Below are 15,214 nucleotides of genomic sequence, written 5' to 3'. Positions count from 1 at the left end.
GGGGCTGGTATCAGGAGGATGCATGGTCACAGTGTGAGACTAGTGGCCAGGGGCTGGTATCAGGAGGATGCATGGTCACAGTGTGAGACTAGTGGCCAGGGGCTGGTATCAGGAGGATGCATGGTCACAGTGTGAGACTAGTGGCCAGGGGCTGGTATCAGGAGGATGCATGGTCACAGTGTGAGACTAGTGGCCAGGGGCTGGTATCAGGAGGATGCATGGTCACAGTGTGAGACTAGTGGCCAGGGGCTGGTATCAGGAGGATGCATGGTCACAGTGTGAGACTAGTGGCCAGGGGCTGGTATCAGGAGGATGCATGGTCACAGTGTGAGACTAGTGGCCAGGGGCTGGTATCAGGAGGATGCATGGTCACAGTGTGAGACTAGTGGCCAGGGGCTGGTATCAGGAGGATGCATGGTCACAGTGTGAGACTAGTGGCCAGGGGCTGGTATCAGGAGGATGCATGGTCACAGTGTGAGACTAGTGGCCAGGGGCTGGTATCAGGAGGATGCATGGTCACAGTGTGAGACTAGTGGCCAGGGGCTGGTATCAGGGGATGCATGGTCACAGTGAGACTATGCATGGTCACAGTGGATGCATGGTCACAGTGGCCAGGGGGGCTGGTATCAGGAGGATGCATGGTCACAGTGTGAGACTAGTGGCCAGGGGCTGGTATCAGGAGGATGCATGGTCACAGTGTGAGACTAGTGGCCAGGGGCTGGTATCAGGAGGATGCATGGTCACAGTGTGAGACTAGTGGCCAGGGGCTGGTATCAGGAGGATGCATGGTCACAGTGTGAGACTAGTGGCCAGGGGCTGGTATCAGGAGGATGCATGGTCACAGTGTGAGACTAGTGGCCAGGGGCTGGTATCAGGAGGATGCATGGTCACAGTGTGAGACTAGTGGCCAGGGGCTGGTATCAGGAGGATGCATGGTCACAGTGTGAGACTAGTGGCCAGGGGCTGGTATCAGGAGGATGCATGGTCACAGTGTGAGACTAGTGGCCAGGGGCTGGTATCAGGAGGATGCATGGTCACAGTGTGAGACTAGTGGCCAGGGGCTGGTATCAGGAGGATGCATGGTCACAGTGTGAGACTAGTGGCCAGGGGCTGGTATCAGGAGGATGCATGGTCACAGTGTGAGACTAGTGGCCAGGGGCTGGTATCAGGAGGATGCATGGTCACAGTGTGAGACTAGTGGCCAGGGGCTGGTATCAGGAGGATGCATGGTCACAGTGTGGTCAGTGTGACTAGTGGCCAGGGGCTGGTATCAGGAGGATGCATGGTCACAGTGTGAGACTAGTGGCCAGGGGCTGGTACAGTCAGTGAGGATGCATGGTCACAGTGTGAGACTAGTGGCCAGGGGATGCTGGTATCAGGAGGAGGATGCATGGTCACAGTGTGAGACTAGTGGCCAGGGGCTGGTATCAGGAGGATGCATGGTCACAGTGTGAGACTAGTGGCCAGGGGCTGGTATCAGGAGGATGCATGGTCACAGTGTGAGACTAGTGGCCAGGGCTGGTATCAGGAGGATGCATGGTCACAGTGTGAGACTAGTGGCCAGGGGCTGGTATCAGGAGGATGCATGGTCACAGTGTGAGACTAGTGGCCAGGGGCTGGTATCAGGAGGATGCATGGTCACAGTGTGAGACTAGTGGCCAGGGGCTGGTATCAGGAGGATGCATGGTCACAGTGTGAGACTAGTGGCCAGGGGATGCATGGTCTGTGTAGTGGCAGGGGCTGGTAGGATGCATGGTCACAGTGGTCACAGAGACTAGTGGCCAGGGGCTGGTATCAGGAGGATGCATGGTCACAGTGTGAGACTAGTGGCCAGGGGCTGGTATCAGGAGGATGCATGGTCACAGTGTGAGACTAGTGGCCAGGGGCTGGTATCAGGAGGATGCATGGTCACAGTGTGAGACTAGTGGCCAGGGGCTGGTATCAGGAGGATGCATGGTCACAGTGTGAGACTAGTGGCCAGGGGCTGGTATCAGGAGGATGCATGGTCACAGTGTGAGACTAGTGGCCAGGGGCTGGTATCAGGAGGATGCATGGTCACAGTGTGAGACTAGTGGCCAGGGGCTGGTATCAGGAGGATGCATGGTCACAGTGTGAGACTAGTGGCCAGGGGCTGGTATCAGGAGGATGCATGGTCACAGTGTGAGACTAGTGGCCAGGGGCTGGTATCAGGAGGATGCATGGTCACAGTGTGAGACTAGTGGCCAGGGGCTGGTATCAGTGAGGATGCATGGTCATGGTCACAGTGTGAGACTAGTGGCCAGGGGCTGGTATCAGGAGGATGCATGGTCACAGTGTGAGACTAGTGGCCAGGGGCTGGTATCAGGAGGATGCATGGTCACAGTGTGAGACTAGTGGCCAGGGGCTGGTATCAGGAGGATGCATGGTCACAGTGTGAGACTAGTGGCCAGGGGCTGGTATCAGGAGGATGCATGGTCACAGTGTGAGACTAGTGGCCAGGGGCTGGTATCAGGAGGATGCATGGTCACAGTGTGAGACTAGTGGCCAGGGGCTGGTATCAGGAGGATGCATGGTCACAGTGTGAGACTAGTGGCCAGGGGCTGGTATCAGGAGGATGCATGGTCACAGTGTGAGACTAGTGGCCAGGGGCTGGTATCAGGAGGATGCATGGTCACAGTGTGAGACTAGTGGCCAGGGGCTGGTATCAGGAGGATGCATGGTCACAGTGTGAGACTAGTGGCCAGGGGCTGGTATCAGGAGGATGCATGGTCACAGTGTGAGACTAGTGGCCAGGGGCTGGTATCAGGAGGATGCATGGTCACAGTGTGAGACTAGTGGCCAGGGGCTGGTATCAGGAGGATGCATGGTCACAGTGTGAGACTAGTGGCCAGGGGCTGGTATCAGGAGGATGCATGGTCACAGTGTGAGACTAGTGGCCAGGGGCTGGTATCAGGAGGATGCATGGTCACAGTGTGAGACTAGTGGCCAGGGGCTGGTATCAGGAGGATGCATGGTCACAGTGTGAGACTAGTGGCCAGGGGCTGGTATCAGGAGGATGCATGGTCACAGTGTGAGACTAGTGGCCAGGGGCTGGTATCAGGGGCTGGTGAGACTCCAGGGGCTGGTATCAGGAGGATGCATGGTCACAGTGTGAGACTAGTGGCCAGGGGCTGGTATCAGGAGGATGCATGGTCACAGTGTGAGACTAGTGGCCAGGGGCTGGTATCAGGAGGATGCATGGTCACAGTGTGAGACTAGTGGCCAGGGGCTGGTATCAGGAGGATGCATGGTCACAGTGTGAGACTAGTGGCCAGGGGCTGGTATCAGGAGGATGCATGGTCACAGTGTGAGACTAGTGGCCAGGGGCTGGTATCAGGAGGATGCATGGTCACAGTGTGAGACTAGTGGCCAGGGGCTGGTATCAGGAGGATGCATGGTCACAGTGTGAGACTAGTGGCCAGGGGCTGGTATCAGGGAGGATGCATGGTCACAGTGTGAGACTAGTGGCCAGGGGCTGGTATCAGGAGGATGCATGGTCACAGTGTGAGACTAGTGGCCAGGGGCTGGTATCAGGAGGATGCATGGTCACAGTGTGAGACTAGTGGCCAGGGGCTGGTATCAGGAGGATGCATGGTCACAGTGTGAGACTAGTGGCCAGGGGCTGGTATCAGGAGGATGCATGGTCACAGTGTGAGACTAGTGGCCAGGGGCTGGTATCAGGAGGATGCATGGTCACAGTGTGAGACTAGTGGCCAGGGGCTGGTATCAGGAGGATGCATGGTCACAGTGTGAGACTAGTGGCCAGGGGCTGGTATCAGGAGGATGCATGGTCACAGTGTGAGACTAGTGGCCAGGGGCTGGTATCAGGAGGATGCATGGTCACAGTGTGAGACTAGTGGCCAGGGGCTGGTATCAGGAGGATGCATGGTCACAGTGTGAGACTAGTGGCCAGGGGCTGGGGCTGGTATCAGGAGGATGCATGGTCACAGTGTGAGACTAGTGGCCAGGGGCTGGTATCAGGAGGATGCATGGTCACAGTGTGAGACTAGTGGCCAGGGGCTGGTATCAGGAGGATGCATGGTCACAGTGTGAGACTAGTGGCCAGGGGCTGGTATCAGGAGGATGCATGGTCACAGTGTGAGACTAGTGGCCAGGGGCTGGTATCAGGAGGATGCATGGTCACAGTGTGAGACTAGTGGCCAGGGGCTGGTATCAGGAGGATGCATGGTCACAGTGTGAGACTAGTGGCCAGGGCTGGTATCAGGAGGATGCATGGTCACAGTCACTGGTAGTGCATGGTCAGACTAGTGGCCAGGGGCTGGTATCAGGAGGATGCATGGTCACAGTGTGAGACTAGTGGCCAGGGGCTGGTATCAGGAGGATGCATGGTCACAGTGTGAGACTAGTGGCCAGGGGCTGGTATCAGGAGGATGCATGGTCACAGTGTGAGACTAGTGGCCAGGGGCTGGTATCAGGAGGATGCATGGTCACAGTGTGAGACTAGTGGCCAGGGGCTGGTATCAGGAGGATGCATGGTCACAGTGTGAGACTAGTGGCCAGGGGCTGGTATCAGGAGGATGCATGGTCACAGTGTGAGACTAGTGGCCAGGGGCTGGTATCAGGAGGATGCATGGTCACAGTGTGAGACTAGTGGCCAGGGGCTGGTATCAGGAGGATGCATGGTCACAGTGTGAGACTAGTGGCCAGGGGCTGGTATCAGGAGGATGCATGGTCACAGTGTGAGACTAGTGGCCAGGGGCTGGTATCAGGAGGATGCATGGTATCAGGAGGATGCATGGTCACAGTGTGAGACTAGTGGCCAGGGGCTGGTATCAGGAGGATGCATGGTCACAGTGTGAGACTAGTGGCCAGGGGCTGGTATCAGGAGGATGCATGGTCACAGTGTGAGACTAGTGGCCAGGGGCTGGTATCAGGAGGATGCATGGTCACAGTGTGAGACTAGTGGCCAGGGGCTGGTATCATGGAGGATGCATGGTCACAGTGTGAGACTAGTGGCCAGGGGCTGGTATTAGGAGGATGCATGGTCACAGTGTGAGACTAGTGGCCAGGGGCTGGTATCAGGAGGATGCATGGTCACAGTGTGAGACTAGTGGCCAGGGGCTGGTATCAGGAGGATGCATGGTCACAGTGTGAGACTAGTGGCCAGGGGCTGGTAGGGGCTGGTATCAGGAGGATGCATGGTCACAGTGTGAGACTAGTGGCCAGGGGCTGGTATCAGGAGGATGCATGGTCACAGTGTGAGACTAGTGGCCAGGGGCTGGTATCAGGAGGATGCATGGTCAGCAGTGTGAGACTAGTGGCCAGGGGCTGGTATCAGGAGGATGCATGGTCACAGTGTGAGACTAGTGGCCAGGGGCTGGTATCAGGAGGATGCATGGTCACAGTGTGAGACTAGTGGCCAGGGGCTGGTATCAGGAGGATGCATGGTCACAGTGTGAGACTAGTGGCCAGGGGCTGGTATCAGGAGGATGCATGGTCACAGTGTGAGACTAGTGGCCAGGGGCTGGTATCAGGAGGATGCATGGTCACAGTGTGAGACTAGTGGCCAGGGGCTGGTATCAGGAGGATGCATGGTCACAGTGTGAGACTAGTGGCCAGGGGCTGGTATCAGGAGGATGCATGGTCACAGTGTGAGACTAGTGGCCAGGGGCTGGTATCAGGAGGATGCATGGTCACAGTGTGAGACTAGTGGCCAGGGGCTGGTATCAGGAGGATGCATGGTCACAGTGTGAGACTAGTGGCCAGGGGCTGGTATCAGGAGGATGCATGGTCACAGTGTGAGACTAGTGGCCAGGGGCTGGTATCAGGAGGATGCATGGTCACAGTGTGAGACTAGTGGCCAGGGCTGGTATCAGGGATGCATGGTCACAGTGTGAGACTAGTGGCTGGTATCAGGAGGATGCATGGTCACAGTGTGAGACTAGTGGCCAGGGGCTGGTATCAGGAGGATGCATGGTCACAGTGTGAGACTAGTGGCCAGGGGCTGGTCATGGTCAGTGTGAGACTAGTGGCCAGGGGCTGGTATCAGGAGGATGCATGGTCACAGTGTGAGACTAGTGGCCAGGGGCTGGTATCAGGAGGATGCATGGTCACAGTGTGAGACTAGTGGCCAGGGGCTGGTATCAGGAGGATGCATGGTCACAGTGTGAGACTAGTGGCCAGGGGCTGGTATCAGGAGGATGCATGGTCACAGTGTGAGACTAGTGGCCAGGGGCTGGTATCAGGAGGATGCATGGTCACAGTGTGAGACTAGTGGCCAGGGGCTGGTATCAGGAGGATGCATGGTCACAGTGTGAGACTAGTGGCCAGGGGCTGGTATCAGGAGGATGCATGGTCACAGTGTGAGACTAGTGGCCAGGGGCTGGTATCAGGAGGATGCATGGTCACAGTGTGAGACTAGTGGCCAGGGGCTGGTATGTGAGACTAGTGGCCAGGGGCTGGTAGGAGGATGCATGGTCACAGTGTGAGACTAGTGGCCAGGGGCTGGTATCAGGAGGATGCATGGTCACAGTGTGAGACTAGTGGCCAGGGGCTGGTATCAGGAGGATGCATGGTCAGGAGACTGCCAGGGGCTGGTATCAGGAGGATGCATGGTCACAGTGTGAGACTGGCCAGGGGCTGGTATCAGGAGGATGCATGGTCACAGTGTGAGACTAGTGGCCAGGGGCTGGTATCAGGAGGATGCATGGTCACAGTGTGAGACTAGTGGCCAGGGGCTGGTATCAGGAGGATGCATGGTCACAGTGTGAGACTAGTGGCCAGGGGCTGGTATCAGGAGGATGCATGGTCACAGTGTGAGACTAGTGGCCAGGGGCTGGTATCAGGAGGATGCATGGTCACAGTGTGAGACTAGTGGCCAGGGGCTGGTATCAGGAGGATGCATGGTCACAGTGTGAGACTAGTGGCCAGGGGCTGGTATCAGGAGGATGCATGGTCACAGTGTGAGACTAGTGGCCAGGGGCTGGTATCAGGAGGATGCATTATGGTCACAGTGTGAGACTAGTGGCCAGGGGCTGGTATCAGGAGGATGCATGGTCACAGTGTGAGACTAGTGGCCAGGGGCTGGTATCAGGAGGATGCATGGTCACAGTGTGAGACTAGTGGCCAGGGGCTGGTATCAGGAGGATGCATGGTCACAGTGTGAGACTAGTGGCCAGGGGCTGGTATCAGGAGGATGCATGGTCACAGTGTGAGACTAGTGGCCAGGGGCTGGTATCAGGAGGATGCATGGTCACAGTGTGAGACTAGTGGCCAGGGGCTGGTATCAGGAGGATGCATGGTCACAGTGTGAGACTAGTGGCCAGGGGCTGGTATCAGGAGGATGCATGGTCACAGTGTGAGACTAGTGGCCAGGGGCTGGTATCAGGAGGATGCATGGTCACAGTGTGAGACTAGTGGCCAGGGGCTGGTATCAGGAGGATGCATGGTCACAGTGTGAGACTAGTGGCCAGGGGCTGGTATCAGGAGGATGCATGGTCACAGTGTGAGACTAGAGGATGCATGGTCACAGTGTGAGACTAGTGGCCAGGGGCTGGTATCAGGAGGATGCATGGTCACAGTGTGAGACTAGTGGCCAGGGGCTGGTATCAGGAGGATGCATGGTCACAGTGTGAGACTAGTGGCCAGGGGCTGGTATCAGGAGGATGCATGGTCACAGTGTGAGACTAGTGGCCAGGGGCTGGTATCAGGAGGATGCATGGTCACAGTGTGAGACTAGTGGCCAGGGCTGGTATCAGGAGGATGCATGGTCACAGTGTGAGACTAGTGGCCAGGGGCTGGTATCAGGAGGATGCATGGTCACAGTGTGAGACTAGTGGCCAGGGGCTGGTATCAGGAGGATGCATGGTCACAGTGTGAGACTAGTGGCCAGGGGCTGGTATCAGGAGGATGCATGGTCACAGTGTGAGACTAGTGGCCAGGGGCTGGTATCAGGAGGATGCATGGTCACAGTGTGAGACTAGTGGCCAGGGGCTGGTATCAGGAGGATGCATGGTCACAGTGTGAGACTGTGGCCATGGTATCAGGAGGATGCATGGTCACAGTGTGAGACTAGTGGCCAGGGGCTGGTATCAGGAGGATGCATGGTCACAGTGTGAGACTAGTGGCCAGGGGCTGGTATCAGGAGGATGCATGGTCACAGTGTGAGACTAGTGGCCAGGGGCTGGTATCAGGAGGATGCATGGTCACAGTGTGAGACTAGTGGCCAGGGGCTGGTATCAGGAGGATGCATGGTCACAGTGTGAGACTAGTGGCCAGGGGCTGGTATCAGGAGGATGCATGGTCACAGTGTGAGACTAGTGGCCAGGGGCTGGTATCAGGAGGATGCATGGTCACAGTGTGAGACTAGTGGCCAGGGGCTGGTATCAGGAGGATGCATGGTCACAGTGTGAGACTAGTGGCCAGGGGCTGGTATCAGGAGGATGCATGGTCACAGTGTGAGACTAGTGGCCAGGGGCTGGTATCAGGAGGATGCATGGTCACAGTGTGAGACTAGTGGCCAGGGGCTGGTATCAGGAGGATGCATGGTCACAGTGTGAGACTAGTGGCCAGGGGCTGGTATCAGGAGGATGCATGGTCACAGTGTGAGACTAGTGGCCAGGGGCTGGTATCAGGAGGATGCATGGTCACAGTGTGAGACTAGTGGCCAGGGGCTGGTATCAGGAGGATGCATGGTCACAGTGTGAGACTAGTGGCCAGGGGCTGGTATCAGGAGGATGCATGGTCACAGTGTGAGACTAGTGGCCAGGGGCTGGTATCAGGAGGATGCATGGTCACAGTGTGAGACTAGTGGCCAGGGGCTGGTATCAGGAGGATGCATGGTCACAGTGTGAGACTAGTGGCCAGGGGCTGGTATCAGGAGGATGCATGGTCACAGTGTGAGACTAGTGGCCAGGGGCTGGTATCAGGAGGATGCATGGTCACAGTGTGAGACTAGTGGCCAGGGGCTGGTATCAGGAGGATGCATGGTCACAGTGTGAGACTAGTGGCCAGGGGCTGGTATCAGGAGGATGCATGGTCACAGTGTGAGACTAGTGGCCAGGGGCTGGTATCAGGGAGGATGCATGGTCACAGTGTGAGACTAGGGGCTGGCCAGGGAGACTGGGCCAGGGGCTATCAGGAGGATGCATGGTCACAGTGTGAGACTAGTGGCCAGGGGCTGGTATCAGGAGGATGCATGGTCACAGTGTGAGACTAGTGGCCAGGGGCTGGTATCAGGAGGATGCATGGTCACAGTGTGAGACTAGTGGCCAGGGGCTGGTATCAGGAGGATGCATGGTCACAGTGTGAGACTAGTGGCCAGGGGCTGGTATCAGGAGGATGCATGGTCACAGTGTGAGACTAGTGGCCAGGGGCTGGTATCAGGAGGATGCATGGTCACAGTGTGAGACTAGTGGCCAGGGGCTGGTATCAGGAGGATGCATGGTCACAGTGTGAGACTAGTGGCCAGGGGCTGGTATCAGGAGGATGCATGGTCACAGTGTGAGACTAGTGGCCAGGGGCTGGTATCAGGAGGATGCATGGTCACAGTGTGAGACTAGTGGCCAGGGGCTGGTATCAGGAGGATGCATGGTCACAGTGTGAGACTAGTGGCCAGGGGCTGGTATCAGGAGGATGCATGGTCACAGTGTGAGACTAGTGGCCAGGGGGGCTGGTATCAGGAGGATGCATGGTCACAGTGTGAGACTAGTGGCCAGGGGCTGGTATCAGGAGGATGCATGGTCACAGTGTGAGACTAGTGGCCAGGGGCTGGTATCAGGAGGATGCATGGTCACAGTGTGAGACTAGTGGCCAGGGGCTGGTATCAGGAGGATGCATGGTCACAGTGTGAGACATGGTCAGTGGCCAGGGGGGGCTGGTATTAGGAGGATGCATGGGCACAGTGTGAGACTAGTGGCCAGGGGCTGGTATTAGCAGGATGCATGGTCACAGTGTGAGACTAGTGGCCAGGGGCTGGTATCAGGAGGATGCATGGTCACAGTGTGAGACTAGTGGCCAGGGGCTGGTATTAGGAGGATGCATGGTCACAATGTGAGACTAGTGGCCAGGGGCTGGTATCAGTAGGATGCATGGTCACAGTGTGAGACTAGTGGCCAGGGGCTGGTATCAGTAGGATGCATGGTCACAGTGTGAGACTAGTGGCCAGGGGCTGGTATCAGGAGGATGCATGGTCACAGTGTGAGACTAGTGGCCAGGGGCTGGTATCAGGAGGATACATGGTCACAGTGTGAGACTAGTGGCCAGGGGCTGGTATCAGGAGGATGCATGGTCACAGTGTGAGACAAGTGGCCAGGGGCTGGTATCAGGAGGATGCATGGTCACAGTGTGAGACTAGTGGCCAGGGGCTGGTATTAGGAGGATGCATGGTCACAATGTGAGACTAGTGGCCAGGGGCTGGTATCAGGAGGATGCATGGTCACAGTGTGAGACTAGTGGCCAGGGGCTGGTATCAGTAGGATGCATGGTCACAGTGTGAGACTAGTGGCCAGGGGCTGGTATCAGGAGGATGCATGGTCACAGTGTGAGACTAGTGGCCAGGGGCTGGTATCAGGAGGATGCATGGTCACAGTGTGAGACTAGTGGCCAGGGGCTGGTATCAGGAGGATGCATGGTCACAGTGTGAGACTAGTGGCCAGGGGCTGGTATCAGGAGGATGCATGGTCACAGTGTGAGACTAGTGGCCAGGGGCTGGTATCAGGAGGATGCATGGTCACAGTGTGAGACTAGTGGCCAGGGGCTGGTATCAGGAGGATGCATGGTCACAGTGTGAGACTAGTGGCCAGGGGCTGGTATCAGGAGGATGCATGGTCACAGTGTGAGACTAGTGGCCAGGGGCTGGTATCAGGAGGATGCATGGTCACAGTGTGAGACTAGTGGCCAGGGGCTGGTATCAGGAGGATGCATGGTCACAGTGTGAGACTAGTGGCCAGGGGCTGGTATCAGGAGGATGCATGGTCACAGTGTGAGACTAGTGGCCAGGGGCTGGTATCAGGAGGATGCATGGTCACAGTGTGAGACTAGTGGCCAGGGGCTGGTATCAGGAGGATGCATGGTCACAGTGTGAGACTAGTGGCCAGGGGCTGGTATCAGGAGGATGCATGGTCACAGTGTGAGACTAGTGGCCAGGGGCTGGTATCAGGAGGATACATGGTCACAGTGTGAGACTAGTGGCCAGGGGCTGGTATCAGGAGGATGCATGGTCACAGTGTGAGACAAGTGGCCAGGGGCTGGTATCAGGAGGATGCATGGTCACAGTGTGAGACTAGTGGCCAGGGGCTGGTATCAGGAGGATGCATGGTCACAGTGTGAGACTAGTGGCCAGGGGCTGGTATCAGGAGGATGCATGGTCACAGTGTGAGACTAGTGGCCAGGGGCTGGTATCAGGAGGATGCATGGTCACAGTGTGAGACTAGTGGCCAGGGGCTGGTATCAGGAGGATGCATGGTCACAGTGTGAGACTAGTGGCCAGGGCTGGTATCAGGAGGATGCATGGTCACAGTGTGAGACTAGTGGCCAGGGGCTGGTATCAGGAGGATGCATGGTCACAGTGTGAGACTAGTGGCCAGGGGCTGGTATCAGGAGGATGCATGGTCACAGTGTGAGACTAGTGGCCAGGGGCTGGTATCAGGAGGATGCATGGTCACAGTGTGAGACTAGTGGCCAGGGGCTGGTATCAGGAGGATGCATGGTCACAGTGTGAGACTAGTGGCCAGGGGCTGGTATCAGGAGGATGCATGGTCACAGTGTGAGACTAGTGGCCAGGGGCTGGTATCAGGAGGATGCATGGTCACAGTGTGAGACTAGTGGCCAGGGGCTGGTATCAGGAGGATGCATGGTCACAGTGTGAGACTAGTGGCCAGGGGCTGGTCATTGTGGAGGATGCATGGTCAAGGTGTGAGACTAGTGGCCAGGGGCTGGTATTAGGAGGATGCATGGTCACAGTGTGAGACTAGTGGCCAGGGGCTGGTATCAGGAGGATGCATGGTCACAGTGTGAGACTAGTGGCCAGGGGCTGGTATCAGGAGGATGCATGGTCACAGTGTGAGACTAGTGGCCAGGGGCTGGTATCAGGAGGATGCATGGTCACAGTGTGAGACTAGTGGCCAGGGGCTGGTATCAGGAGGATGCATGGTCACAGTGTGAGACTAGTGGCCAGGGGCTGGTATCAGGAGGATGCATGGTCACAGTGTGAGACTAGTGGCCAGGGGCTGGTATCAGGAGGATGCATGGTCACAGTGTGAGACTAGTGGCCAGGGGCTGGTATCAGGAGGATGCATGGTCACAGTGTGAGACTAGTGGCCAGGGGCTGGTATTAGGAGGATGCATGGTCACAGTGTGAGACTAGTGGCCAGGGGCTGGTATTAGGAGGATGCATGGGCACAGTGTGAGACTAGTGGCCAGGGGCTGGTATTAGGAGGATGCATGGTCACAGTGTGAGACTAGTGGCCAGGGGCTGGTATCAGGAGGATGCATGGTCACAGTGTGAGACTAGTGGCCAGGGGCTGGTATCAGGAGGATGCATGGTCACAGTGTGAGACTAGTGGCCAGGGGCTGGTATTAGGAGGATGCATGGGCACAGTGTGAGACTAGTGGCCAGGGGCTGGTATTAGGAGGATGCATGGTCACAGTGTGAGACTAGTGGCCAGGGGCTGGTATCAGGAGGATGCATGGTCACAGTGTGAGACTAGTGGCCAGGGGCTGGTATTAGGAGGATGCATGGTCACAATGTGAGACTAGTGGCCAGGGGCTGGTATCAGTAGGATGCATGGTCACAGTGTGAGACTAGTGGCCAGGGGCTGGTATCAGTAGGATGCATGGTCACAGTGTGAGACTAGTGGCCAGGGGCTGGTATCAGGAGGATGCATGGTCACAGTGTGAGACTAGTGGCCAGGGCTGGTATCAGGAGGATGCATGGTCACAGTGTGAGACTAGTGGCCAGGGGCTGGTATCAGGAGGATGCATGGTCACAGTGTGAGACAAGTGGCCAGGGGCTGGTATCAGGAGGATGCATGGTCACAGTGTGAGACTAGTGGCCAGGGGCTGGTATTAGGAGGATGCATGGTCACAATGTGAGACTAGTGGCCAGGGGCTGGTATCAGGAGGATGCATGGTCACAGTGTGAGACTAGTGGCCAGGGGCTGGTATCAGTAGGATGCATGGTCACAGTGTGAGACTAGTGGCCAGGGGCTGGTATCAGGAGGATGCATGGTCACAGTGTGAGACTAGTGGCCAGGGGCTGGTATCAGGAGGATGCATGGTCACAGTGTGAGACTAGTGGCCAGGGGCTGGTATCAGTAGGATGCATGGTCACAGTGTGAGACTAGTGGACAGGGGCTGGTATCAGGAGGATGCATGGTCACAGTGTGAGACTAGTGGCCAGGGGCTGGTATCAGGAGGATGCATGGTCACAGTGTGAGACTAGTGGCCAGGGGCTGGTATTAGGAGGATGCATGGTCACAGTGTGAGACTAGTGGCCAGGGGCTGGTATTAGGGCTGGTATCAGGGGGGCTGGTAAGGATGCATGGTCACAGTGTGAGACTAGTGGCCAGGGGCTGGTATCAGGAGGATGCATGGTCACAGTGTGAGACTAGTGGCCAGGGGCTGGTATCAGGAGGATGCATGGTCACAGTGTGAGACTAGTGGCCAGGGGCTGGTATCAGGAGGATGCATGGTCACAGTGTGAGACTAGTGGCCAGGGGCTGGTATCAGGAGGATGCATGGTCACAGTGTGAGACTAGTGGCCAGGGGCTGGTATCAGGAGGATGCATGGTCACAGTGTGAGACTAGTGGCCAGGGGCTGGTATTAGGAGGATGCATGGTCACAATGTGAGACTAGTGGCCAGGGGCTGGTATCAGGAGGATGCATGGTCACAGTGTGAGACTAGTGGCCAGGGGCTGGTATCAGTAGGATGCATGGTCACAGTGTGAGACTAGTGGCCAGGGGCTGGTATCAGTAGGATGCATGGTCACAGTGTGAGACTAGTGGCCAGGGGCTGGTATCAGTAGGATGCATGGTCACAGTGTGAGACTAGTGGCCAGGGGCTGGTATCAGGAGGATGCATGGTCACAGTGTGAGACTAGTGGCCAGGGGCTGGTATCAGTAGGATGCATGGTCACAGTGTGAGACTAGTGGCCAGGGGCTGGTATCAGTAGGGCTGGTATCAGCTAGGATGCATGGTCACAGTGTGAGACTAGTGGCCAGGGGCTGGTATCAGTAGGATGCATGGTCACAGTGTGAGACTAGTGGCCAGGGGCTGGTATCAGGAGGATGCATGGTCACAGTGTGAGACTAGTGGCCAGGGGCTGGTATTGGGAGGATGCATGGTCAAGGTGTGAGACTAGTGGCCAGGGGCTGGTATTAGGAGGATGCATGGTCACAGTGTGAGACTAGGGGCCAGTGGCTGGTATTAGGAGGATGCATGGTCACAGTGTGAGACTAGTGGCCAGGGGCTGGTATCAGGGGAAGGCATGGTCACAGTGTGAGACTAGTGGCCAGGGGCTGGTATCAGGGGAAGGCATGGTCACAGTGTGAGACTAGTGGCCAGGGGCTGGTATTAGGAGGATGCATGGTCACAATGTGAGACTAGCGGCCAGGGGCTGGTATCAGGAGGATGCATGGTCACAGTGTGAGACTAGTGGCCAGGGGCTGGTATCAGGAGGATGCATGGTCACAGTGTGAGACTAGTGGCCAGGGGCTGGTATCAGGAGGATGCATGGTCACAGTGTGAGACTAGTGGCCAGGGGCTGGTATCAGGAGGATGCATGGTCACAGTGTGAGACTAGTGGCCAGGGGCTGGTATTAGGAGGATGCATGGTCACAATGTGAGACTAGTGGCCAGGGGCTGGTATCAGGAGGATGCATGGTCACAGTGTGAGACTAGTGGCCAGGGGCTGGTATCAGTAGGATGCATGGTCACAGTGTGAGACTAGTGGCCAGGGGCTGGTATCAGTAGGATGCATGGTCACAGTGTGAGACTAGTGGCCAGGGGCTGGTATCAGGAGGATGCATGGTCACAGTGTGAGACTAGTGGCCAGGGGCTGGTATCAGTAGGATGCATGGTCACAGTGTGAGACTAGTGGCCAGGGGCTGGTATCAGTAGGATGCATGGTCACAGTGTGAGACTAGTGGCCAGGGGCTGGTATCAGTAGGATGCATGGTCACAGTGTGAGACTAGTGGCCAGGGGCTGGTATCAGGAGGATGCATGGTCACAGTGT

The sequence above is a fragment of the Oncorhynchus keta genome, chromosome 20, assembly GCF_023373465.1.
Source record: "Oncorhynchus keta strain PuntledgeMale-10-30-2019 chromosome 20, Oket_V2, whole genome shotgun sequence".
Lineage (NCBI taxonomy): Eukaryota > Metazoa > Chordata > Actinopteri > Salmoniformes > Salmonidae > Oncorhynchus > Oncorhynchus keta.
Note: the sequence above shows the minus strand (reverse complement) of the source record.